The 27,195-nt window shown below is 50.9% G+C and overlaps 1 protein-coding gene and 1 long non-coding RNA gene across 3 annotated transcripts in view; both read left to right on the forward strand.

Annotated features, from left to right (window-relative positions):
* Nucleotides 1–27,195, forward strand: part of LOC149335362 (uncharacterized) — a 150,485-nt gene that overhangs the window by 81,601 nt on the left and 41,689 nt on the right. The window lies entirely within an intron of this gene.
* On the forward strand, nt 14,810–16,923 carry LOC149335363 (uncharacterized). The gene is made up of 2 exons (XR_016284058.1): nt 14,810–15,520; nt 16,645–16,923. It is a non-coding gene; the product is annotated as an uncharacterized LOC149335363 (long non-coding RNA).

Here is a 27,195-nt window from a genome sequence, read left to right on the forward strand (position 1 = left end):
AGCTACAGGCTTTTCTCGGACTCTTGACGTTCTACGACCGGTTCTTGGAACAAAGAGCTACCGTGGCCAACGACTTATACCAACTCCTTCGGAAAGATGTGACATGGACATGGTCGCCACGCCATCAGCAGTCATTCGATGCCCTGAAAGACCTGATTCGAAGATGTACAGTCCTCCGCCACTACGACGAAAGGAAGCCTCTGCTTTTGGCTTGCGACGCATCACCGTACGGAGTCGGCGCGGTTCTATCGCAAACTGACGAGCAAGGAAGGGAAGCTCTCATCGCCTTCGCCTCACGTACGTTGTCGCAAGCAGAACGCAACTACGCGCAACTTGACAAAGAAGGGCTAGCCATCGTCTACGCGGCGACACATTTTCACCAGTACATTGCCGGCCGGAAGGTGACCTTTATAACCGATCACCGACCGCTATTGGGCATTCTGGGACCACAAAGGCCTATGCCACCAACTTTGTCTCCGCGAATGACACGTTGGTGCATCAAACTCTCAGCGTACGACTGCGCTCTGGTCTACCGCAATGGGAGTAAACATCAAAACGCCGATGCGCTAAGCCGTCTGCCACTAGACGCAACTGTTGACGAACCATTTCCACCAGGAGACGTTCTGATGTTCGAAGCACTGCCAGAACCTCCGCTTACAGCAGGCACAGTTGCAGCATCTACGCAGAAGTGCGCAGCTCTCCGGCTAGTTTACACAGCTGTTCAACAAGGCAACGTGCATAAACTCAAAGGGGACAACTTCGACGCTTACCGCAGGCGAGCTACAGAGTTGAGCACCCATCGCGGCTGCATCATATTTGGGTCCCGAGTTGTGATGCCGAGAGAACTACGCGCACAAGCTATGTCTCTCATCCACGCCGGACATCGGGGCATCGTTGCAATGAAAAAGTGTGCCAGAAGCTACATGTGGTGGCCTGGCATTGACAACGACATCGAAACAGTGGTGCGAGAATGCAAGCCTTGCCAGAGCAGCCGGAGCGCCCCGCCGAAAGCTCCTGTCCCAGAATGGGAAAAGCCAGACACACCATGGCACACACTGCACATTGATTTTGCAGGACCAATTGAGGGCTGCACTTTCCTTGTGGTCGTAGATGCCTACACAAAGTGGCTTGAGATAAGGCAAATGGGACAGACGACTTCGGCAGCAGTCATTGACAACCTCCGATCACTATTTGCAACGTTCGGCCTGCCGCGCAAGGTAGTGTCGGACAACGGAACACCGTTTGTGTCTGCGGAGATCCTCAAGTTTTATCGCGACAACGGGATCTCATCAGTTACATCGGCCCCCTACCACCCAGCGACAAACGGACAAGCCGAGCGCTACGTAGCCGAGCTAAAACGCGCCCTTGAAAGAGATCAGACAAGCTCGCTGCAGCGCCGCCTTGCGCGCTTTCTCTTCAAGCAGCACACGACGGTTCAGAGCACAACAGGCGAGACCCCCTCGAAAATGATGTTCGAGCGTGAAATGCGAACCCAGCTCACAGCCATCCTCCCCGAGCCAAAGGCAGAGACGTTCCGGGAAGAAAAAGCAATTCCGCGCTGCGGCACGCTTAATGAGGGGCAGCGCGTCCTCGCCCGACAGTTTCTGAAAAAGCCACGCTGGGAGGAAGCTACAATTGTCAGACGCATAGGCCTGCGCTCTTGGCTCGTCAACATACATGGCACAGTAGCACGCCGACATCTCAACCAGCTGCGTAGATTTACGACGCCGTCTGAGAGCTGTCCGCCAGCGGAGAGAGCACGTGCACCATCTTCCCACATAGCCTGGCACCTCTTCCCGGAAGAAGAGACTTCGCCCAGGACAGACCTAGGAGACACAGCGAACAACAGCCAGCCTACAAGTGTTTCTCCCCCGAGCGCACAAAGCCAGCGCGCCTCCACGCGTGAGCGCCGACCCCCTGCACGATACCAGGCAACTTTCTAAGGGGAAAGGAAGTGTTGTGTCCCCTTATTGCTTTTGTGTGTGTGCGCCCCCGCATCCTCCTCCTAACGACCACTCGCATCCTCCTCCTAACGACCACTTGCCCCTCGTCGCACGCTGTCGCCAGATGCCCCCCCCATGGTGCGCCCCCGCATCCTCCTCCTGTTTTGGGAAGCCACTCCCTCCCGTGGACGCTTCTCCGCTCCCTCCTTTCTTCGGGCGGCCAGTTCGGCTCCTGCCTCGGTCGACGCTGGTCGCACCCTCATCGGCTTTAAATAAACGAAGTCTTAAAGTACCGTGTGCGTCTTTCGCTGCATTCAACACAGCGACCGGACACGACACTAGCCAACTCGGTCAATTGGCTATTCACTCAAGAATGGCCTGGATAACTTGGTTCACGGATATATCTAGGCATCCTATAGGCACTCTGGCCGTTTAGGACAGTTCCCGCCTCTCTGGGTGCTTTACACGGTGGATGCTTCCCGCCTCTAGACAGAGATGTGAAAGTGATAGTTACACACCTAGCCGCCCCCCCCCCCCCCCCCCCCCCCGCCCCGGTTTTCAGAGGATCCTACTCGCACGATGACATATATATAGCATGATCATATATGCATATTTTGATTACCCTGCCTAAGAGCACAATTATGTGAATTATGTGCCCTCATTGGTCAGGTAAAGATCACTTGGTCCAAGAGCTTTGATGCCATTTAGTTCCTATTGCGGCAGACTGCTACTGCTGCTACTACCCCCTTCACTGCTCATACTGCTGCTAGTGCTACGAGTAGTAGCAGTAGCACTAGTACAATGACTACTGCGACTACTAACGTACAACGATAATGCACACCCTGGAAAACCCTCCTGACACAGCACTCACTGCTAAAACTTCTTTCTTGGGCCAGCATGGTCCGGTGACGACCTCTTGAGGAGGGGGGGGGGGGGGGGGGGGACTAGCCCATCATCGCCTGGAGGAACAGAAGCGGAGATAGCGAAGCTTCCGCCCCCGAAATAACGAGCGAACCATTCAGGCTGAACGAGACCGCCTTTCCTGGACGTTTGTTCCTTTATCTCGTATACCCTGTATGCGTGTATCGTTGTCCACACACAAAAGCGCGGCATGCGATAACGCCGCCCTCCTGCGGTATACGTGCGTGTTTATGTCTGCGTGCAGAGCTGGGCATCCCGGATGTTTACATGCCGTCCTCTCGACTGATCTTCCCGCTTCGTCGCGAACTGCAGTGGCGGTGTGACGGTTTATCACACGGGTCATGGCTGGAGTCCGCAATGGGAAGACATGGCGAGATTCGCTGGATTCGTTGTGCGGAGTGGCGTTTCGTTGTTGATCAGCGCCCTACTCGCTGGCTGTAATTGACAGCTGTCAAAAAACGAGCTGACCGGGCATGTCTGTTCATCAGGGAGCTGCTGGTTTGCTCGCCTGCCATTCGTGGAGAACTCTGATAAGTAGTGATGATGCCAAAGCAAAGTTTTATGTACCTGGCTTCGGGTTATTTGATGTTCGTGTATGTGGTTGTAAAGAAGGCTGTTGGGATGCAGTGTTACACATTGGCCACTGAACTAAGGCTTAGTATGGTAGAGACGTTTTGGCAGCCGCAGCATGAATAATCCACTTGCATCTTTCGGCGATTGCTGCAACGATGGATTAGTGGTTTGAGCATCCGCCATACACGCAGGAGGTGCGGTGTTCGATCCCCAGTGCCCTCCGGGTACCCACCGCTGATACACAAGAGCAAGCTTTCCTCTGTACTGGTGCTTGGCCTATTTGGGGTGAAATGCTTGGGAAAGGGGTCTTTGACCCCACCTTGGGAAGAAGGAAAATACCTTGTGCCATTGTGCTCTTTCGCCACAGACGTCCTTGCGCCATAAAAAATAGTCATCATCATCATCAGTCGCTTTGTTCGGATTCACCTGTGGGGCGTCGGTCTCTGATGCGCGCTCCACTGACGCTTTGTCGTGCTAAAATCATTGTCGTGTATCCAGCCTTTCTTTCTGATCGTTGCGGGGCGTTGCCTATATCTGCTAACGTATAGCAGTATAAACTTAGCGTGATGCGAAAAGGCATGGTTTCGTAATTGACGATGCCCCCCCCCCCCCCCCCCCCCCCCCCAAACACACATGGTCATTCGCGAAGATTTCGACTAGGTACGGAACATTCATACGTGGGCAAGCATCGTGAATTAGGCTGCATGATTCCAGCTGCGGGACCTACAGTGTACCTCAAGGTTTCGTAGCCATCCAGAACACAATGCGGACTTGTCGCTCTACTGCCGATAACTGCAAGCTCCCTGCTGTATGTACGGAACGGGACACCCGCTTTCAAACCTGAAACGACGTAGGCTTGATGTGTGTTTAAAGGAAGATGAAACACTATTGTCTTGCAGCGCAATTAGTCCACGCTCCTTCAAAAGTGCCCTCCCACCTCCCCCAAGAAATATGAAGTAAACAAAGATAAAGCGGTCGTGTTCAGCGGAGATTTCCACTGCACCGAGATTGTGGCGCCCCCGGGCGCTCAGATTTCCCCCTGCGTTGGCAGGAGAAGCCTGTTTGCTCACTCGTAGTTCTGAACCGCAGTTCGTCCTCCACGTGGAGCCCGCGCGCTCTCCGCGCTTCTGTTTAGCCCGCTCCAGTTCTGCACGGGGCGTCGACGAGCGCTCGTTTCACGCTGGTGTCGTTATTAATTAGCCAGCAATCCTCGCGACGCCCCACTGCCGCCGTTGTCGTCCTGTCGCCGGCAGGAACAGCCGAGAGAGAGTGAGAGTGTGTGTAGGAAGGGACTCCCCCGTCGTCGTCGTCGACTCGCCGACCGACCGACCGAGCGCTCTCGTCGCGTCTTGGAACGCTCGCTCTCTGGCAGGGTGCCAACAAGACACTGCGTGCGAGACCCAGAGAAAACGGGAAAGAGTGCGCCGCTGTGTAGCTAACAGCAGCAAAACCTAGCCGCAGCTAACGCAGGGTCGTTACGGCGTTTGCGCAGCACTGTTTTTCGGCGCCCGGAACGGCCCAGTCCTCTTCTGCTTTTTGTTCGCTGTCCGTTGCGCCTCTGTTTATGTCTCCTATCCTGGACCGCTCTGGCTGTAAGACGGCGGCGGCGTCTAATGCAGTCATAAACAGGCCCGAGGAACGACCGTTTCACCGGATTCGATCGTCGAAAAGTGAAGGGCATGTCTCTCTCTCTCTCTCAGTGTTCCCCCCTCCCCCTTCTTCGACCTCCTCTCCTTTTGCTTCTAGCAGTGATGGCATTGACGGCACGCTCTTCCGGACCTCTAGAGGGGTCGCTCTCAATGGCTTCTTCCGAGGCGTTACAAAAGTAATGATACGGGGCCGTAAGAGGGGTGTCAGTGCAAAGCGCCGTGCGCAGTTACCTCTTATGTACACGAGTCACGTGAATGTCAGCTTAGAGTACCGCGCGCTATTGTTTATCTGAGACGGTCGGCCGGATACACAGTACTCTAAATACAGTGACAAGCTATGCGTACTGTGGCCTGAATGTCAAGGTATAGAGCGTGTACTTTCCAAGGAAAGCTGGGAATAAGTGCGCTATAGTCGCCCTGGGGTGTTCGTAGGAGAAGTGAGCTTGGCGCAAAACAAACGGAATGGGATACGGAAAACACCTTTCAGTCATAAGTGGGGGACGAGTTGTAAGTCAGTGCTTTTGATGCTTCTTATCTCGTCTGTCCCGTATTCGTCCCGTTACAATACTCGCGGTTTAGGAAAGGAAAGCACACGCCCAAGCCTACAGCGTAGTAGTAGTAGTTTAGTAGAAGACCTTTATTCATCGGAAAGTGTGATGATGGGAATCACGGTATGTAGCTTGAAGTTTTCACTGACGCACGAAGTTGAATGTTCGCTTGTCCCCGAGGTCCAAAGCGAATTCATCCCCCCCCCCCCCCCCCTTTCATCAGTGTCGCCGTCGTTTTGACTGGACTGCGCAAATACGACCGCTTTACTTCCGTCTTCCGGCATTATTACCATCGCACAGACATTGGTAGAATACGCCAGAAATACTACAGCAAGGAAATATACGAGCCGGAACAACAGGCAATATATGACGTGCCGCATATTGCTTGCGCGGCCCAGTGCGAAAGTTCACACTCAAGAAACAAATTTTGCCTCTGCACCCAACTCCTAGCATCTAAAAAGAAGTATTACAGTGATAATATTTCGTTGATAACAAAAACCAATAAAATTAGAAAACAAGTACGTCTCTCAGCTGTACGTGGGGAGTAATTGTTGGTTGCATGCCAATAAAGTGCTCCCTTCCATATACTGCTTACGTGAACACCTGTGCTCAGGCGAGCAAGGCAGTGCAGCTATCAGGAAATGACGCCCAGGAGTAGAAACGACAATGAAAGCAAAAAAAAAAAAAAAAAGAGAGGCAGGCATTTCATTTGGCGGTGCACCCCTTCGGTCGGAGGAGACTTGATTCCGCCTCGCGCGCGCACACACTTCACTCCGAGTCGGGGCGCGGCGCGGGTTGCTCCAATTTTCTGGGCCGCTTGAAATACACCTCTCGTATCGATCGGGAAACCCTCTAACCTGCCTACCCCCGCGGCTTTCTCCCTCTCCCCCGCTCTCTCTCTTTCTCTCTCCTTCCTTCTCTCCTCCTCCGTGCCCCGCAATCTTCTTCAGCGTCTTTCGCAGGCGCGGTGACTGAAGCGAGGCGCGAGAGAAGAGGTTATAGGAAGACCGAATTTATTGGTGGGGGTGCGGCTAGCGTGCGCGCGAAGGAGGGGGGGGGGGGGGGGGTTCGGGTGCGCGGTAATAACGTATAGCCTTCCGTCGGTCGCAAAAAAAAAAAAAAAAGGCGAGCTGCCATTTATTTTTCTTATCGGCAGGATGCTGAAGACTCCGCGTGGCTTACGCGGGTGAAGTGAAAGCGGTAACGGCGATATACGCATTACTTATCAATATAGAAAAAAAGAAGAAACGTCATAACCTGCTCTTTAATAGTTTCGATAACTTTTTTTTCTGTCAAGAGGAAGGGGAAAGGATGGATATTAGTTGACATCAGTGCATCGACACAAAAAAAAACAAGAAAAAAAAAACAGCAACGTGTCGTGCAGGTAAGCAAGCAGAATGCGGCGAGCGAAGTTTAATAGTGCATCTTGGAGATGTCTCATACGTGTGGCTCCTGACAGCGTATTACTCAGTCTTTGATGCCCGGGGAAAATTTAGATTCAAAATATAAATTGTGGCCTGTTTTCGCGATGTATAGGTGACGTTAAGGTAAGGCAGGCTGTACTGATGGCGAGTATTTCGACCTAAAGGAAAGTTCGTGATCTTACAGAGAAGGGTATACGTGCCGAGAGTTTTAGCAAAGCATGTCTCTCTGCACTTGGGCTCATCTTTACTGAGTATATTCTCTTTTCTTTTCATTTTATTTCCTTTTATCTAGTACTCTTCTGGGAGGTGTTACGTAAGTTTAAGAACTGACGCATTATCAAAGCAGGGTGCAAGCGCTGGCGGTAGGCATTGTTCTTTTTCTTGAGCTGTTCTGCGATCAAAAGAGACGATAGTTTGACCCGATCCCGAGGGCAGGGAAGGAACTTGGAATATGCGCGACCGCTGGTGCGGTGAGTTACATTTGCGAAATCGATTCAAGGCGCGCGACTGGTTCCGAAGTTGAAGAACTTACGAAGAAGCAAAACAGCTCGAACACACATGATCTACAACGACGAAGGGAAATTTCTTGATTCTTGACAAGTCTGTTCCGACTTTCAGGAATGAAGAAGAATGATTCTTACGAATTCTATGCGAGATACATCAGCCGTGATCGGGCAACCCGAACGCACCCTACGCGTCCGCGAAAAACGATATGCGAGACAGAGTCGCTGCATTCGAAGCGGGTTTCGCTGCGTATAGCCAGGGGCTATCGACCTCCCCCGTGAAACCATCTCGCAGAATCGATATGGTTTCTCGACGTGGTCTGTGTCGAGCGCTGGCTGGCGTGCTTGATGACTCTTGCGTCGAGCACGGCATAATGTCGACCCGTTATGTGGTGCAGTGTATGCCGCGGCAAAAAAAATCCGTTGTGCCCTGTGGCGACTTCAGCTGGTCAAGTGGGATTCTGAGTGGCTTTTCCAATGGGTTAGCCGCGTGTGCCGTCATTGAATGGATCGGAAAGTGGCTAGACGTGACTGAAGTCCAGTTCCGTGCTTACTGGCGACCGGAACCTGACTCTGTTCAAAATTCTATTTCTCGTCTCAAAGGTACCCCCGTCTCCTTTTGGAACACGCGCGCGCACTAGGAAGAAAAGTAAAGCAAAAGATCGCATGTCAGCGGTCAAGTTGTGATCTGGACCCGCTTGCACGAAGCAAAAAAAAAAAAGAAAGAAAAGAAATAGTGATTTTTCAGTAAAGCAAATGGCACAGTAACTGCCTCACTTCTCTGTGAACACATCAACCGCGCCTTGAGGGAAGGGAGGAAGGTGGCAGTGAAAGAATAAAGAGTCTATTTTCCGGTGTAATCTTATTCGAAGTCTAAACTCTCTCTTGCTTCTAAGGAAAGGGAAGGCGCATCGCTGCCTAACTTCGTAGGTGCACGCCGTCACTATTTCAAAGCGCGACTGAGGTTTCCACCGAAAAAGTGGGATTCGTCGTTTTTTTCCTCCAAACCATGAAAGGGTTTAGACCGCGAATAAGATTAGACTGGGAACTAGACTGTCTTATTTGCTTATTTGCTGTGTGGGACTCATTTGTATAGAGTTAGTGGGACGGCCTCATGATATAAAGATGTCAACTTTCGCGATCCTTCAACACTCGCCTTCAGCGCCTATAGTCGAAGTCAACGAAGTGTTCGCTATAAGTGCTGCCATGCTAGACAAAATTTATCGCGTGCCCGCTTACTGGCTCAGTGGCTATCATTCTTCAAGGGTCCCAAGTGTGCTTCTCTAAGCAGGTTGCAGTGAAGATGCGGGTTCGCCGGTGGAGGTACTCTTGAAAAACCGTTATAACGCCACTGAGCTCCGATGAGGAGTCGAGATAAGCGAGCCAGACAAGAGGGTCATAAAGATACTGCGGGAAACCCGGCAGGAGTTATCACGAGGCGCTTGAGAAATCGACAGAGTAGGTTTTGTGCTGATGGGGCTATTTAGGGTTTGGAAAGAGGAATCCTTCGGCTACCGCATTTTAAGCGTGAAGCGAAAGCTGGACTTAACAGCTTTTATGGAATGCATAATGGGTGTGGATCTGTGGACCCGGCAAAGGCCGGTAAATTACAACGAAGGTAATTGGATTCCTATATAGTCAGTGGAAGCCAAAGAAAGCGATTGCAAACATACGTGTCCTGCCTTGATACCATAAGCCTGTTTTTGGTTTCTTTAATTACACTCCTTATTCCAGGGACACATACTGTTGGATAGTATTGATCGCTAATAATTAGTTCCACTGAATTCCGTTCGCTTCTAACACCAGCGTCGTTCTTTGTGCTTGCACAATTTTCCCTTGGATCGATCGTGGACTCGCCTATAGGTCAGATTCCTCACCGCGGGCCATTTTACGGTCGAAAGGAACAATGATATAAGAAAATGGAGCCAACTGAGCAGACAGCGCGCAAAGCAGAATGCCTTTTTAGAGAACAAGAAATAAGGCAGATATTGCGCTGCCTATACATGAAGCCGACGCGTATAGCTGGGCCTCGCGGGGCGAGGCGGTGATATAAGATTAGCATCGCCACCACGGAGCGCGTTCGCGTGCGCCCGAGAGATTCGTATCGTCTACGACTGTACTCTCGGCCACTTGACTTCGGCTGGCCGGCCAACACCAAGAGACAGCGCTCTGGACACGGGACGGGCCGACACGGAAAGCCGGGCTGCGGTATAGAATCTGTGCTCTGCGTCTCTCTAAATATGCGTGCAGTGTCTCGAAACCTGCGAGCCGTTTGTACGGTCAATTTTCGCTTATCAAGGTGCTCTTTGTAGCGCGCAGTTAATTTGCGGGCGCGTGGCAGACGTATCGCTTTTCGTCTGCTTCGTGCAGCAGACGAGCGCAACGCCGCCTTGTTCTGTATGCGACAGCAGACGACGCGTGAGACAGTTTATACCCGTTCCGCGCGGTGCAGAGTAAAGCGTTAATGGCTTGTACGAAAGTAAACACCTCACCTACAGCCACCGGAGATTTGCAGTGACGTCAATGCAGCTGCCATGTTGGCGAACCAGGAAGCACGGCCAAAATCAGCGCTTTTATATGTACCGCTTTACCGCCACGTACTCCAGCCTGTACCGCGGAAGCTGCGCGTTGCGCACCATCATGGCGCCCTTGACGTCACGTGCAGGCCCGCAGTTTTTGAGAACAGAGACCATTTAAGATAATATGCAGTTATGCGGTAGAGGAGCGGGCTTTTCAAAAGTTAATTTACTTTCGACAGGTTCAAGCCAGCATGATATGACCTACCGAGTGTCAAATAATTGTTTCCCTTTTACGTTTGAGCCGACTATGTGTACGTTAATAATGCACGGTAGCTCTCTCCTGATTGGCTGAAGCCATGTCTAGCTCGCGCAGCGCTGCACCGAATTACTGGGACCGAGCAGAGCCCGTTCCACTGATCTGCGCATAACTGAACGGAAGGAACGTGCCTAGTGGGAGAGGGAGGATGAGCGGGTGCGAGGAAGGGGAAGGGAGTTGTTGGGCTGCATGCTGCGGCGGCGAGATAATACCGGGGATAAACGGGGCTTTGGCGCGACGCGACGCTCGCAATTGCAGGCTCACAGCCGCGGGTGATTTAAGATTTCAGTTTGGGCCGGCGGGCGTTGATCGCATGTACAACGCGAGCGGTAACGTATTGCCGGTAACGAGCTTACCAGGCCTGTTGGCGGAAGGGGGGGGGGGGGGGGGGGGGATTACGGCCGTGTCTGCGCCCCGGTAATTTACGGAGAGCTTCGTATACGAGATTGTATGTCTGGAAAGAACGGTATACGTACCGGCGTGTCTGTTAGTGAGAGGATTTGACAGATAATACGCGTCACGGGGGAGACGGGGACTAACTATTTCTTTGAAGGACTCCAAGGTTAATGATGCGAGACAGTGCTGGGGCTTCCTGGGCAGGCACCTGCTCTCAGTGATGCGGGGCTGAAACCCGGCCGACGAGTTATGTCTGGCTGCACGATAAATGGAGATTTTTTTTTTTACTTTCCCTTTCGACGAGGAGTGCTTAGTTCAAGTGCTTAGGCTAGGAAGGTCTCATAAAAGATAACGGAAAGAAGTGTCGTGCAATCAGATATGCAGGGAGATGATATCAAATTCCTTGTTAGGTTCTTTTTTTTTCCATTGTAGTGTTACATTGTTCTTTCGTTTGCTTCGGTGGCGAGGATTTAGTGGCAGGTAGATAACGACTGTGATAAAAAATAAGCTGCACGATTTGGCTGAGCTGTAGGCAAAGAAGGGCAGGAGCATATCATTGCTTCCACTTAAGGTGTAGAATCAGTCCCAGGAGTTCTGTTTCTTCCCTGACGATCTGTGATAAGAGAGACCGTCCTTTTTCTTTTCTACACCATGCATAACCCTTTCTTTCGGGTTATCGCTAATTATACAACGAGCCCCGTGACAAGGATTGAGTTCAGTTAAGACGCATCGCATTACAACCCCCCTGGCTCACCGCGAATCGCGTAGATTGCGTAGGCCTGTGAAAAGACCGTTGTCTGGAATCTCTCAAACAAAGGAAGACCTTTGGAAGAAACAAAGGAAGAAAGAAATGGCGGGTAGCACTCAAAGTATCTCCCGGGCGCTTTGACGTCCGCAGATAAGGGCCTTTTACTCTCGTCGAGATAAGCGGCGGACACTGACGCCATGTCTGCGAGATAGGCGCTACGACTGGAGGGCCATATGAAGGGGGATGCTGCGATGCTTTTCACCTCGTTAGCCTCTTGTAAACGAGTGGTCGAGATGGGTCAAAGAAATAATGGGGTAGGGTGTAATAACGGACGCACTTATTATGATACGAGCGGTAAACCGAGGGGTGCTACCGGGCACACCTCTGAGCACGCTTGCACCGCGACGCGAGAGATAACGAGATAACTCGACACCAATAAGGCCTATCGTAGTACTCGCGTCTGGGCTGATGTTTTGTCTCGCTTTTTGTGCTAATTGTTACAACACCCAGCGGATGGCGCCGCGATGGACGCAGAACCCATTGCGAAATCCGGAAATTGCTAGATTTGATAACTTGCTACATGTGCGCACCAGCTCTCCCAAGCTCGTCTTGGGGAAACTCGCAGCATGAAGACAAGTTTTTTTTTGTGTGTGTGTCTGTGTGTGTAATCTTAATTGCCGCCTATGGGAGGCGTATACGGTGGTGTAAAATCGTCCTCGCATTTTGTGTGTAAAAAAAAACTGCCGAGCACTGTGGCGTTAATGACTGTCTGCCAATGTATCTCCCGCGCCGCTCAGCAGATGGCAGCACAGGATAGTGGCAAGAAGCAGAATAAGATTAAATTGAAAAAAATTATCCGAAATAAATAAAACAACAACTTTATTTACTTTACTTTAGTTTACTTGCAAGATGGCGCTCGCCGCCGCCACGATTCAAAGGGCAGATAAGATCTAGATTTTGAGGACCGACCGTATTCCGGTAGGTTGACAGGTAAAGTTCGGCTTAACGTGCGACAAGCGTGCTTCTTCACGCTGCCGGTGGTACACCCGCTGAAAGCGCTCCCATCAGAGAACACAGCAGGAGAGCATGCTTGTAGGCATCACGGATTAATTCCGTTAACTCGGTTTATATTTGACGCATTAGCCTAAGGGCCCCGTTCTGCAGAAAAGTCGGTGTCGGCGTTGCCGTCGGCGTGCCCGAAAAATCCGGATTGGTCGAAAAAAATGTCTGTTACAAGAGGTGCCCATAAATGGCGCCAGCGTCAACGCGCAAAGCCTACGGGCCGTTGGCCGCCGTCTTCCTCCTCAATCGCATGTAAACACGCAGCAGACGACGACTCACGTTACTAGCATCGCCTCTCCTGCTGCTCCGCAGCAGACCCATCGCTGTATCCCCTGATCCTTGGGTTGCGAGTCGGGCACGGTACCGTCAGGCCACGCATGACACGTTCGTAGGGGTTGGTTAAAGCGGGGTTTTATATGTATGTGGTGCCGTCTTACATATGCTAATTATGACTGTGAAAGAGGTCAGAAGAAACCTCTGTCACGTCATACCCTAAAAGGCGGAGCTTAAGCGCCCCCCGCAATTGGTGGCGCCACTGGGGCTGCCGCCACAACCCTGAACATCCAGAGTGGCCGGCGGAATTATCTTACGACAGCCACTTTGCTTATCAATGTGTTCCAGCTGCTGACGTGCGCATGTAAACATGGGCTTGTCCGGCATCACCCTATTTATTCGTCGTCTCTCGTGAGGCTTCATTCGTTTGCTGTTTGTGATAACTACCCGTTATGACCTGCGGCTTCTACGTTGTGCTTCTTATTGCGCCGTAGCCACTGTTCTCTGAAATGTGTGCAGAGCTGCACCTTCAGTACATTCCCTTTAACCCCCCCCCCCCCCCCCTACCCGCTTTTTTTTTTGAGCTTATGAGAATGTGTTTTATCTTTAGGTGTATTGCTTCTTAAGTTTTGTGAATATTGCTGCATTGATTTCCTATGGACCCTGTCCGATTGATGGCTGGCCTTCTGAGTATACACTTCACTGTAGCGGTACACGGCGGCTTGTGTATACACTCGTGACGGTTTACAAAATATTTCGAATTTCGCTACTCGTTGAAACAGAGCAGTGAGCCAGCTGTTTCTTCTTCGGAACGAGGCCACTTTCGACAAGAATTTGTGATTACATCTTAGCGATTTAAAAATGGCGCGTTTTCTGTGAATCTTTCTTAGGAATTTTTTGTCGGTCAGTCATACTTCCGTTTCCACTGCATGTAATTACCAAGTCAAACTCAAATATTGAGTAAAACAGGAGCAACCTAGTCCAGTAGGAGGCGGCACTGGCCAGCTCCGACCCTTCGATCCATCTTCAGAACGTGGACAGAGCTTGGCGGACAGCTACCGCCCTTGACTCCTGGACTTGAGAGAGCCCTTCTGCACTTCTGAGCCCCCCCCCCCCCCCCCCCCCCCCCCCGCCAACTGAAGTGATCAATAAAATGCCTTTTCTTTTTTTAGTGGAAAGAGCACTCTTTAACGGGGCTCAACCCGAGCCAAGAAAATTGTGTGAAGCTTGACCTTGAAGGACCGGAGCTGGTTACTGGCCGTGCCGGTAGATGGCGCCACGGGACCTGTGTCGCCACCTCGCGCATTACGCAACGACATCAGCTCACTCGGCGTTATCGCCTCGCTTAGCATGTGCCACCAGTGCTGCGCGTGCGGCCGTGCGCGTCCTGGCCTCCTTGCGCTGACTTCACCCACTACGGGACTCCCAAGATATACCGAAGACACAGTTGCTGACGCATGCTGCGCCGCCCTGGTGGCGGGCAGCGCAGCTGAAAGGAGTGTCCTGCTTAAATCGTTTCGATACCAGGCTAAACACATGCTTTCGCACGTCTACTCGGTTGAACTACGTCAAAACCCTGCCGCTTTTTCTCTATCTCTCTTTTCCATCGTTGAAGACGCTATCGACGTTTCTAGCGCAATAGTGATTTCTCAGCGATTAAATATCGAGTAAGTAGGGCAACGTTGCCTGGGTTTCACTGTTTGGCATTTAAGCCTCGTGTTGAATAGGACTGACCTATAGATGACTGAGCGGCACGAGTGCATCTGGAAGTTGCAAAATAACGACTGGTTGTCAACTTGTCCTGTTTTACCTCAAAGCAGTCCCCGGAGCAGAAATGCATTTACACTGCCCAAGAATGGACTCCTTTTAAGAATAGAAGGAAAGGGCCCTTTCTTCCCCCCCCCCCCCCCCCCCACCGGGCACGTGTGTTTAAAGGGAAGCTGAAGAGATTTTCGAATTCATTAAGATGCTCACGTATGGATGCGGGAACCTTAAAAATCATGCGGGTGAAATTTTTTTGCAGAATAATCTCTTAGGAGCGACGTAATCGCCGTTTAAAATTGCTCGGTAGCTCCGCCCCCCGCTGTCCGCCGAGCGCTGCTGATGACCCTGACGATGCGAGCCGAAACCGGAAACCGTGGGGTGGTGACGTAAACATTGGTGTTCCGTCGCCACGCAGCCTCCGCGACCGTGCTTGTTTCTGCGTGCGTGCCATCGTAAGCTGCTTCGATCTGCCGTGTGTTCCTGTATTTGTGCTTTTTTATGTTTGTGGTGACGTACAGAAACGTGGGCAGCATCGAGTGAAGCAGTGGACCATCATGCCGGCGTTCTGCGCAGCCTTCGGCTGCACTAACACCAGCGGCCGCGACGATGTGGTCTTTCATAATTTCCCGCAAATTAAGAAGCTTTCCGCGAGGTGGGTCGCTGCTGTGAAGCGAAGGGATTTCAAACCCTCAAAGACTACAGTGCTATGCTCTGACCACTTTCGTGATGAAGATTATAACCATAGCCTGTCGATAATGCGTTCATTGGGCCTGTCAACAAAGTCAGCTGGACTGAAACCCGGCGCAATACCGTCTGTCTTCGCGCACAGGAGCTCGTCACCGCCACCGAGGCCAGCTTTCGCGAAAAGGAGGAAGCTCGAGGTAAGAATTTGTGTATTAACTCTATGAGAATTTGACTGCGCGAACCGGTGTTCCGTGTAGTGTATGGCGCGTAATTTCGTGGATGCAAGACTTCCGGTAGTAGTGAGATGAACGGCGCTGGAATGAGAATGTCAGGACGGCAGCAAACTGCAGCTTACAAAATAAGTGCTTAGCTGTTATGCTTGCAGGCATGCATCATGCATCTCGTACAGCATTACTCATATCAGAACTCGGTCCTAAATTTTTTGGCTGAGTAAAAATCGTTAAACTGCTATTAATACTGCAAGAGGTGGAGCGACGCGAAGTGCGCCTCACAACCAGAGACTGCGCGCCGCGCGTGAGCAGAGAACTTCGTTCGGTAAGCGAGCACGTGAAAAGACGTTATATGCAGACTCTTTACTCAATTATGTTGGAGCTCAGATATTCTAGGATTCATGCGTAGCCCTCAGTGGCGAGAACATAGGGAGTAGTACGCGGCACATTTTTCTTCGTGGTCGGAGCGCCGAGAAAACTGTTTGCACATGTTTCTGGTATACGGGCGCGCGGCGTTTCGTTTTGAATTTGGTTTCGCCTGGGGCCTGGCTGATAGCAGCCTCGTCAGCGCCCAATGTGCGCAGTCATGGCGCTTGCAGTCCGGCCCCAAAGCGCACACTTTTTTTTTTGAGCGATCTACGTCGGACGCGGCCGCTGATTCTGTGTTAGCGCTTGAAGTTGCCTGTCAGGGTTTTTAAAGTGATCTTTTTTGCTTGGCTATAGTATTTGCAGGAGGTGCTCCAAATCTGCAAATACAACATAATATGAAATACAACATAATATGAAAATAAAAATTTAATTAAGATATGCATTTTAGTGAGCTAATGGAAGCCTTCTGCCTATTACTGGTGTCTGCCGTATCCCCCAATATAGCCCCAGGTATAAAATTAATACAAGGTTAGTTACCCATTTTTTAAAATAAATTTTGGACCTTCTAAGGGAACACCTGGTATATAATAAATGATCTCACTTCGCACGGAGCTCGCCAATCAACAAAATGGTTTATGAAATAAACCAGCAGATTTTACTCATACTGAAGCACACTTTTGTTCTGTTTGGAACAATAACATCATGTGGCTTATGCCTTTCAGTTTCTTGCCGAACTGCTGCAAGATCAAGACTGCGCACCAGACGAGAGTGCAAATGAAGAGTGCATGGAAAATGACATCACACCTGGAGGCTGCACACCACTAGGCAGTCAAGAATCCACACCAAACGGCAATACAAATCAGGACTGTGCAACAAGTCGAATGCCACTGGCAGATGCTGCTGAGGACCCTGCCATCGAACTTTTCTAAAAGTGATGACAAGGCTGACAAGTCTGTTCAAGTTCTAATGCAGCCAATACCAGTAAAGTGTTCTGCCAGGAATACGTTTATAATAACACATGTAGTCGTAAAAAATTGCCGAGGGCAGCATGGCTTCATACATTAATAATAATATTACATAATTGTGCGCCACGTGTGCTACAGCCAGCCTTGCGATTCGGCCTGCTTGGTTGCAGCACGAGGTCATCGAGAACAGAGCGATAAAGGCGGCCGCAAACGGATGGAGATATTCCTACAAGGGCTTGCAGTATGAAGCAACTCGCCTAAATAAGGATTTCAATTTACTGCCAGATCCCATCTTGGCACGCAGAACGGAAGGCGCACGTTTGTCACCTCGACGAGTTCTGCCGCAAAGCGCCGCGAACTTCTGTCTTTCGCGTGTGTTATGAACCGAGCCGGCACGCAGCGACCATGAAGCGATGCCAGCATAAAATTTGCGGGCAAAAAGAGCCTGATAACTTCTTGCGCTTGTTAATGGTCTGTGTGGATTACAAGCAGATTTGCGGCAGCACCGACAAGCGGCAAGACAACAATGCCGACGATCGCATCCCGCTTACATTGCATTAGGAAAGTTTCGTGGAGCAGTGCTATACTACATTTGCTCGCTTCAAAATTAATTTATTGTATCTCTGAATGAAGTTTGGCTAGAAAAGTATGCTTACCAATGGACATTTCCAACACGTGGAGATGCTGACGCTTCGCTTTCGTTCAAGCCAAAAGCACCGCTTGCGCCAGCATCGTTGCTTCCTTGGAGCGGTTTGCTCTTTGCGATTGGTTCGTACATGTAGGGGATGACGCCAAGATCCTCCTGGTAATCTTCGATGTGTTCCATCGTGATATAAGCATCAAACCAACAACCGGAACACCGCACGCCGCGCTTCATGTACTACATCGGCGGCGACCGAGCCGGGCTCACCGAGCCAACGCCAGTGTTTACGTCACGAGGCGCCCAGCCAATCACAGGCGGCAACGAGGCGCGCGAGCTGGCTCGAGGCTGCTGCGGCACTTTCGCCAAAATAAAATAGGTTTGCGCTTTCTTTTGCCTAATTTCGATGAGAAATTCGAATTCCGAAGGTGGAAAACTGTAAAGTGTATCTCTTCACTAAATTTTTTGGGGAAACCTTTCAGCATCCCTTTAATGGGACATCCGAGGGACAGACGAAGTTGCAAGCGTCAAAAGCTGAATGTGTCGCAGTGTGTTGCTGTGTGTTCCTGTCCACATTCTAAGCTTCCGCTTCACATTACGATAACCCTAAGAATAATTATAACGATAAACACTCGATAAATATTTGTTCCTGGGCGTGCCGAAATTCACAAATGAGATGGCTCGTGCCTGGACCCGTTGGAATGGTGTGGATACGTCGTGTGAGCTTGTGCTGCCCGTGACGTCATTCACCCGAGAATAAGTTCAGCCCTGCCTCCTAAGATTACAGACTGAAAGCTCTGTAGATGTCAGCTCAGTTTACGTGGGGGCTAGATTACACACGCATTTCCCTTTATCTGAAATATTCTATTATTGTCGTTCCTCATGTGCTGTCAAGTTCATGCTATTGTGGGACTCATTGTGCTGGTGTCGTGGCATGTTATCTTGATAGCGCTGCATCGATGATACAAAACATTATTGTGATACTATAAGAACGCGTGTACCACTTTTTGGGGGGCAGGATACAGTATCGAGCCCTTTCCTCTTTTACCGCCTTTCTTCTGTCTTTCTGGCTATTTCATTATTTTAACGCAATAGCATTAGACACCGGGAAAAAAATGGCAGTGGTTTAGCTCTGGTTAAACCTGGAGGATTGTGAAAGGAACGAGGAGAGAGAGAGAGAGAGAGAGGCGATGGAGAGCGCGCGGCGGCGGCCCGGCACGCTAGCTATGCGCCGCTACTGCGCATGCGCTACTGGCGAGCGCGGCGGCGGCACCTCTGAGTCACCCGCGCAGCGACGGCGGCGGCGCGCCAGCTGTGCGCCGCGTGATGTGACTGCTCCTCGCGCATACGCAGTAGCTTTCCTCAGCTCTGCGAAATGGCTCGGCGACTCGCGTAGTGTCGCTTTCACAGCAAAATGTGTCCTGGATCAAAATTTGACCTTTGGCTGGAGGGAAGTGACGTCATCAGGCCGGATACCTCCCATTGGCTGCAGGGATGTGACGCCACTTCCGGTAAATGCATCATTTAATGCTATCGCAATGCCAACGCATATGTAGTTAGGTCTTTTGCCCATCATGTCGCCGGCCTCTTTTAATTATGGCCGTCATTTTCTTCGTCTACTTTTCTCTCTGCTCGCATTTTCTTTTTACTGTATATAAATAACGAGGTGATGGCTCGCGCCTCGAGCAGACACGGAGCCGTCGTAGCATTACAGGAATCCGCACTCGCGTTCCACGGTTACGCTCGCGCAATTGCGGCATGGGCTTCTTAGACGCCCGTCGTAGCGGCCGGCCACCGTGGGGCGCTCCCTACACCGATTTGCCCTGATTGGGGCCGTCCCTTCCGTTGCTGCCTGCACTGCAGCCGGTGTGTGCGGAAGGCGGTGAAAAAAGAAAATGGCCGACCGTTTGCCGCCGTCTCCTCCTCCCCTTCACCTGCGGCGGAGGCGGGTTCGCCCTAATCGCGAGCCTCGCCGCAGTGGCACTTGCGCGCGCGCCCCTTCTGTCATCCTTGATCCGGTTTAAAAACGGCGCGCGCTCCGAGCACGTGCCAATGCGGAGGCAGGAGGCGTGCCGCGGCTTCGTGGGGGAAGCCTGAATATGTGAGGCGCGTCACTTCGAGAGTACACCGTGAGTGCTGTCCGAGCGGCTCCTGACACTTCTATTTACTTATTTACTCGTGTATTTATTTACGGGAACCTTAACGTGATAGGTCCGCAGAAAATCCGGCGTCGTAGTTGTTGTGAGCGAAAAATCCCTGGAGAAGCGGCCAGGTGGAGCCACCTAGTTCTCCTGACCTTGCGACGTCATCACAGCCTGCCCACCGGATAGTGAGCAAACTGACCGCAGTGGCGGTAAATTAATGAGTCGCTCGGGAAGAGCAACCTGGGCCGCACAAAGTCCACCGCTGGGAGCACCTGCCATCGCAGGGCAGTGGTGCATCGCTTAACAGCTGCACCACTGCGCCTGGAGGGGTATGAGGACGCCCAGGGACCGATGAATGTAAAGTTGAGAATGACCAATTCGCATATATGGCCATTAATTAACCAACTGCGCTACCGCCCGCGAGTGAGAGTGAGTGAGTGAGTGAGTGAGTGAGTGAGTGAGTGAGTGAGTGAGTGAGTGAGTGAGTGAGTGAGTGAGTGAGTGAGTGAGTGAAGCAACAGGTGAGCGAGTGAGTTAATGGTGAGTAACGAGCTGGAGTGAATGAGATATGTGATTCACAACTTGCTAGCGGTGATTAAGAGGCATGTAGTATGCCTTTGGTCCGGTTGGCTATTTGCGGTCTGTAGACTCCTCCGTGGAAATTCTCCATCGTACTTGAAATCCTGCTTACAAATACGCGTCGTGATAGTCTTATCGCAGCGCACCTTTTCGAGAGGACAGCCTGTCTCCTTCGAACAGCCCGCAAAGTCTCAGTTGCTGATAGACTCTTGATTGTATGCCGCGCACAGTGGACCGCGGACTACGCAGAGAACTGCGTAGTCCGAACCTAGACGTTTCGCGACGTTTTGATATCTCGCATGCCGAATATAACCTTTTCCGAGCATTTCTTTCGTGAGATCCGAGCGAACGAAAGGCCGGCGGCTGGTGGAAGCTTCTGAACAGGATACTGACGGCAACGGGGGTCGAACCGAGTACCTCCAAAGCACGAAGCAGAAGACGCTCTCTCACTGCATGACGTCACGTTCATGGTTTCGCCAAATGCTTCGGGCGTTTTCGCTTGCTGAACGTATGTACACTGCATTTGCACCGTGCACGTGTCCTCACCTGCTCTTCATTTTTTCTTGACCGCAGCGGTGGCCTAGTGGTTTGAGCATCCGCCTCGCATGCGGCAGGTGCGGTGTTCGATCCCCAGTAGCCTCCGGGTATCCACCGGTGATACAATGGGTGCAAGGTTTACCCTGGTCTGGTGCTCGGCCTATTTAGGGTGAAAGGCTTGGGACAATGGGTCTTTGACCCCACCTTCAGTGGAAGAAACAACGTTGTGCCATGGTGCTCTTTGGCCGAAGATGCCCTTGCACCATAGAAATCCATCAACATCTTCTTTAATTTTTCTTTATTTGTCAGTTACACAAGAATTTGGGGAGAGGTTGGTGTCTAGCAGTGACGCCTGCGACTTGTTTCCGCAGAGGTGAACTGTCAGCATCATGCGCAACGCGACAAGGCTAAAGCGCGCAACACGTTACTGTTAACAAGGAACACTCGACGTGGAAGCTTAACCACCAGAGTGAGCAATTCATGCACCCTGACTGTGCTTGGGCGCATAAACAGCGCCTGAAACGATGGGCCACTTCTCCATGCCATATGTATATCGGTGCCATAACAGCCGCCCATGGACAGGTCTCTTCTAAACGCGAGAGCTGCTTTGTGTTAATCGACCGTTCGGACTTTTGTCCAGTCCTTTTTGTTTTCCTTCAGTAATTCTTTTTCTCCTTTCATACTCTAGCTCTCTCCAGAGAGGTCCGAACAACAAAAACAGGAAGAACAATCTCCTCGTTTTCAGAGCTTTGCTGTCTGCATTTATTTTTATATTTCCCCAGCGAACAGTGCTCGTCAACATCATCCTTTAAAGCGCGCGCGCGCGTGCTGACAACTTGACGCCCACCCGCGCTCACTTTTTTTCTTTTCTCTTCTACATTCTCTTATTTTCGTTTTTTCACCAATGATTCGCTCCGAACGAGCGGTGTTCCCTTCGATCGGCCGATCGAGCGGCGCCAGCCCCACAGTGCGTTTCGTGGAGCGCCGTTGCGCCAGCGTTTTAGCTGCCCGCCGCCGACGGTTTTCGCCAGTGGGGAATCGTCGCGAAGCCCGCTCGACGCCGCGGAGTAGACACGTGACACACATTATACCTCTTGCCCACCCTGTGACGTCTGTGTTTCGGAACTGGTACCGAGGTCTCCTCCGGTCTTCTTGTTCTCTCGCTGTTGTTTTCACTCTTTGCTCTGCCTTTGCTGTTTCCGTTTGAACCGATTGTTCGTATTGCGCGTGGATACAGCCGGACGGTTGTGCAGGCAGAGGAGTGAGGAAGCTTTTCTTTAGCATTGATTGATTTATTGATTGATATTTGGGTGCCAAAGCAGCACTGGAGTGGGATTATTTAGCACTCAGTAGTGGATGGTTATGGGGGTTTAACGTGTCAAAGCGAGTCAGGCTATGAGGGACTGATTGATTGATTGATTGATTGATATTTGGGCGCCAAATCAGCACTAGGGTGGGATTATGTAGCACTCTGTAGTGGATGGTTTATGGGGGTTTAACGTCCCAAAGCGACTAAGGCTATGAGGGAATGGTTGATTGACCGATTGATTGATATTTGGGTGCCAAAGCAGCACTGGGGCGAGATTACGTAGCACTCTGCAGTTTATGGTTTATAGGGGTTTAACGTCCCAAAGTGACTCAGGCTACGAGGGATTGATTGATTGATTGATTGATTGATTGATTGATATTTGGGTGCCAAAGCAGCACTGGGGCGGGATTATTTTGCACTCCGTAGTGGATAGTACATGGGGGTTTAAAGTCCTAAAGTGACTCAGGCTATGAGGGACGCCGTAGTGAAGGGCGTCGGAAATTTCGACCACGTGAGGTTCTTTAGCGTACACTTCCATCGAACAGTACACGGCCCTCTATAATTTCGCCTCCATCGAAGTGCGACCGCAGCGGCTGTGATGGAACTCGCGTCTTTCGGGCCAGCAGTCGAGCGCCATAACAACTGAGCCACAACGGCGGCGGCTTCAGGAGGTAGTGGTTCTGTAAACGTTCGATGGCGATTATTGAAGTTCGTAGACTGACGAACATCGTCTACAAGAACTGTCCCAAAGGGAATGGAGAGACCGTGAGGAAATGTCTGAAGTGCACAAGAGAGCAAGTTTTTCTTCTAGGAGCGGAATCTGCGCAAGGTTTTATCGGTGCACTGTTAAATGTTGACCAAGGTATTCCAAGGTTACGTCGGAGTCGCCAGCGAAGAAATTTTTCAGTAAGTCGGGGCGAGACTATACAGCAAGTGGGAGGAAACTTACCCTTTTTTTGTGTGTGTGTGAAATGTCTGCAGGTTCCGTTAATTTCAATCCCACATTTCCTTAAGTGTTCTATCGAAAGCTAACGAATTATTTTTACAACTTTTGGCTGTAGTATATTCGGGAAAAACATAGCGGTAAGGCGAAGGCTGCTTTGGGGTGAACCTTTCTCAGAATGAAAACGCACTAAGTACCACTGGGTCAAAGGCACGAAAATGTAATGCTCACTCCATCATTCATTCTCACGTAATCTCGGCGTACCTGGTTAGGGAGGACCTTCTCCTTGAGGTACTATTATATTAATATTACGCGTTGCATTTGGCTGCACCTCTCTTACCTTCAGTCCTTCATTCGTTCCACCTTTCATTCGCTCCTTCATTCCTTTCTTCCTTATTACTTTTATTATTTTCTTCCTTATTTCCTTAACTTCTTCTTCCCTTTGTTCATTCGTTCCTTCCTTTCATCCCTTTTTTGATTCATTCCTTTCTTCCTTCCTTTCCTCCCTTCCTTCCTTTCCTCCCTTTCTCGATTCATTCGTCCCTTCCTTCTTTTCCTTCCTTCCTTTCCTCCACTTCTTCATTCATTCTTCCATTCCGTCTACATTTTGTTCGTTCCTTCATTCCTGGTTTCCTTCCTGCTTTCGTTCCTCTGTTCCTTCTGTCCTTTCTTGAGCCTCGCTGCCTCAATGTCTGGCTCGTCATTGGTGCACTGCATTCGTCTGTAGCGTTCCTGGGCCGCTTATGCGTCTCTTTCTTCTTTTCTTCCCTCTTCCCCTCGCTCTATCCCCGCTTAGCCGCATGACTGCGTGCCAATTCTCGCCACTCTTGACCCGTCCCTTCGCTTCTTGAGCTTCTTCCCCGCTTCTTCTTTTCGTCTTCCGGCTTCCCTCCTGGCTTTCCTTTCCGGCTTCCTTTTCGGCTTCCCACCGGGCTTCCGCTCCCCATTGTGACGTTTGGACCACCACTTCGACCCACCCTCCTTCCAACCCTTGCACCACAGTCGCCCGTGCTCCTCACCCGAGCGTCGCGATCGAGCGAACCGATCGATTGCGCGTCCCTAAATATACGTGTCACGGACCCTATGGTCGTCGCCATTTCTTTCTTTCTTTCTTTCTTTCTTTCTTTCTTTCTTTCTTTCTTTCTTTCTTTCTTTCTTTCTTTCTCTCCATTCTCTTCTTGTACACTGCTGGTGTGTCCAGCTCCTTGACTTGTTTTGAACCGTTGTTGCGGGCACGTTGCAGAGCGCCCTCTATGTCTGATGCTGCACTCCTCTACTTGTGACGTAGTTGGCTGTGTGACGGTCAATGCATGCACCGTCACAAGGCAGCGTCGCGAACCTTAACCCGAGCTGTATCCGAGCATGCGCACATATCGACGGAGACATTAATGACGAAGCAAGCTTGGTAGAACGATGTTAGGTTCGAATTCTCAGAGCCCAGCTCAGCCTTGTTGTGCCTTCTTTCCTGGCTGATGTGAAAGCGAAACCCAATGTTGTGTGCCCCATTTGTGAGTGCGTATGTTTAAAAAAGGAAATCGTGATGCATAGTCTACGCTGCGCTGTGCACAGGAGGCATTGACGAGCATTCGTTAGAGAAGTGTGAAGACGATACAGGAGAACGAAAACATTTCTGTCCCACTGTTCGGTAGCTGGCTCGAAGCTACCGTTTTTGCTAGCCTCTCCAGAGCTATAGAATTTCCACGCCCGTCGTTACTGAGTGCCCGTTGTAACGACGGCACTTCGTAGCGGAAACAAGGGCTTCCCCGGAGGAGCGTCCTGGGTCACGTGACCATCTGAAGAAAGAGAGGCTTTCTCTCCCCCGCGCCTCTTCTCTTTCCTCCTCTCCTCATGACCTACTTTTGTGCCGCGCTCGTCCAATCGGCGGTGATGTGGCGCGTGATCTCCCCCATCGCTGCTCACTCGGGGCTTAGTTATGTAACAGCGCCGCGTAGCGCTGAAAAAAAGATGGGCAATGCGCGCACTCCGTATAGCTTCCTGAGCCGGAAGAGGAAGGAGCAGCTTCGTTTCACCGTATTGTATAAGCCCTGTGAAGAGCCCATTGATGCTACCGTATTTCAGCAAGCGATCTGTTGATTTCAGTATAACTTACTTTTATTTTTTTTTAACTCCCGCTTTCGTCAATACATTCTTAAACAAGTTTTTTTTTTCTGTCTCGCAAAAGCAAACCGGCCGATTGTAGAATTCTGTTTTCAGTGACGTAACAGATACGTCACCGTAACGAGAATGGTTCAAGGCACTGAAATACACAGGAAGGGCTTACACGTGCTTGAAGTTCTCCATATTCTCAAAGTTTGCTTGCTTGCTTTTGTGGTTTGATTCCGTGCCTATGTGACAAAAAATAGTAAGGCTATAGTTTTGCAACGAAGCTCACCTCAGTCGGAACTCATATTCCTGCTCGAGTAATCAATTCGTCACGAGTCAACGCGCTTCAGTCCATCGAGTTCCTGTGTAGCGACAGAGTGGGACATGTGTCGACCTTCGACCGCACCTGGCCACGATATCTTTCGCAAGCACTTCATGAACCACGCGTAAAAAAGATAAGCAGCGAAGGGGAGGCGTCGCAAGTCGTAACACCACGTGTGTGGGCGCGTGCGAGGCGCTCCTGGCTTCCTGCACGGTGGTGCAGAAACCTCCTCCCCTATCCCCTTCTTCGAGGCTCCCGATAAAGCGTTGCGGGGTGTGGCGAGTTCTCATCGTTGCCTTCTTGTCAGATTACGCAATGAGGCTTCTTCTCCGAGCGTATAGACACTGTCTGTCGAGCTGTCAGGCAGTGGAAAAACCTCTTCTCTATTGTCAAGATAAGGCTACTCATAATGCTGCTCTCTTCATTGCGTTTTGTTTTTTTTTGTTTGATTACCTTTGCTACAGTTTTCAGTGCGACATTATCAAGGAGCTAGATGAAGGCCTGCAAGTCTGTTTAGTGCATTTCTTATGAAAGAAACTTGCGGACGAAACATGTAGATCTACGAAGGCAGTACTTGTCCACCAGCAGAGTCATGTGTTTCCATGGCCGTTCAGGCTGTATGTGTAGCCTGGCCAACATGTAAGTGTTTATCCCTAATTCTCTTTGCCCCTCATTCCCTAATGCATCGAGTGGCGTTCAGGCTGTGTAGTCTGGCCAGCCTAGAAGTGTCTTATCCCTAACTCCCTTAGCAGCTCATTCCCTTTATTCCTGATTTACCTCGAGTAGATGTTCAGCTGTAAAGGCGGGTGAAGCTAACGATGTTTTTTCTCTTTACAATGGACTACACGTAGGCTACCATAGACTGAATTCTAGAATGGGTCGTAAAAGCGGGCGTAGAATCCCAGACCGAGCACACGGCCGCTCCCTCTGTAAGCGGGTCGGCTTCACTGCATGACCCGGCAATGGAGATGGCTTAGAAGATTCAAGAGCCCATATATGTGATCTCATGGGCAATGGAGATGGCTTTGAAGATTCAAGAGCCCATGATCTCATTTGTCCCATGGCATGGCGAATTCAGACATGGAATATCTAGAGCGTCGCAGGAACCCGTTTCGTTAGCTTAGCGTCCAACACTCTGAAAGCATTACAAAGGACTCGGAGGTTATGCATACACACTGCGATAATTCGCGTTCCGTTCTATCCTGTGCCGCGTTTTCTACCCACCCCACCGATTCTTCGACGGAGTGCAGGAATGATACGTGGCGGCTTAACTATACACACACAAGCGTTTTCCTCAGCTCTGCCCACGGCGTATGAAAAGAAGTGTAGCTCAGCTTCTTCGCCTCTTTCTTTTCCTTTATTCTTTTCTTCCTTACCTTTTCTCGGCTTTATCTTTTACCTCGTTCCGTGCGTTTTCTGCCCCCCCCCCCCCCCCCCCCCTCCCCGCGTCTCGAGGGCAAGTGCGTCTGCCTATTTTTCCGCTTACGACATGTCTGAGACGTGGGTGATAAACACAACGTAACAGGCGCCGGCAGCTGCGGGCCTTCAATAGGAGAAGGCAGCGCTATAGGCGTGTACACGTGCGCGCCCACGGAGACGCGGGCATAAAGGAAGGGGGGAGGGGGGGGGGGGTAGCGAATGGCGGCCCAACTTCTTGACTGCACAAAACCGATCGGGAAGAACAGATCGCAGAGGCGCGGGGAGAGAGTAGGGGGAGGGGAGGACGTGAAT

Source organism: Amblyomma mixtum, chromosome 7 (genome assembly GCF_055824585.1).
Source record: "Amblyomma mixtum isolate Tamu chromosome 7, ASM5582458v1, whole genome shotgun sequence".
Classification (NCBI taxonomy): Eukaryota; Metazoa; Arthropoda; class Arachnida; order Ixodida; family Ixodidae; genus Amblyomma; species Amblyomma mixtum.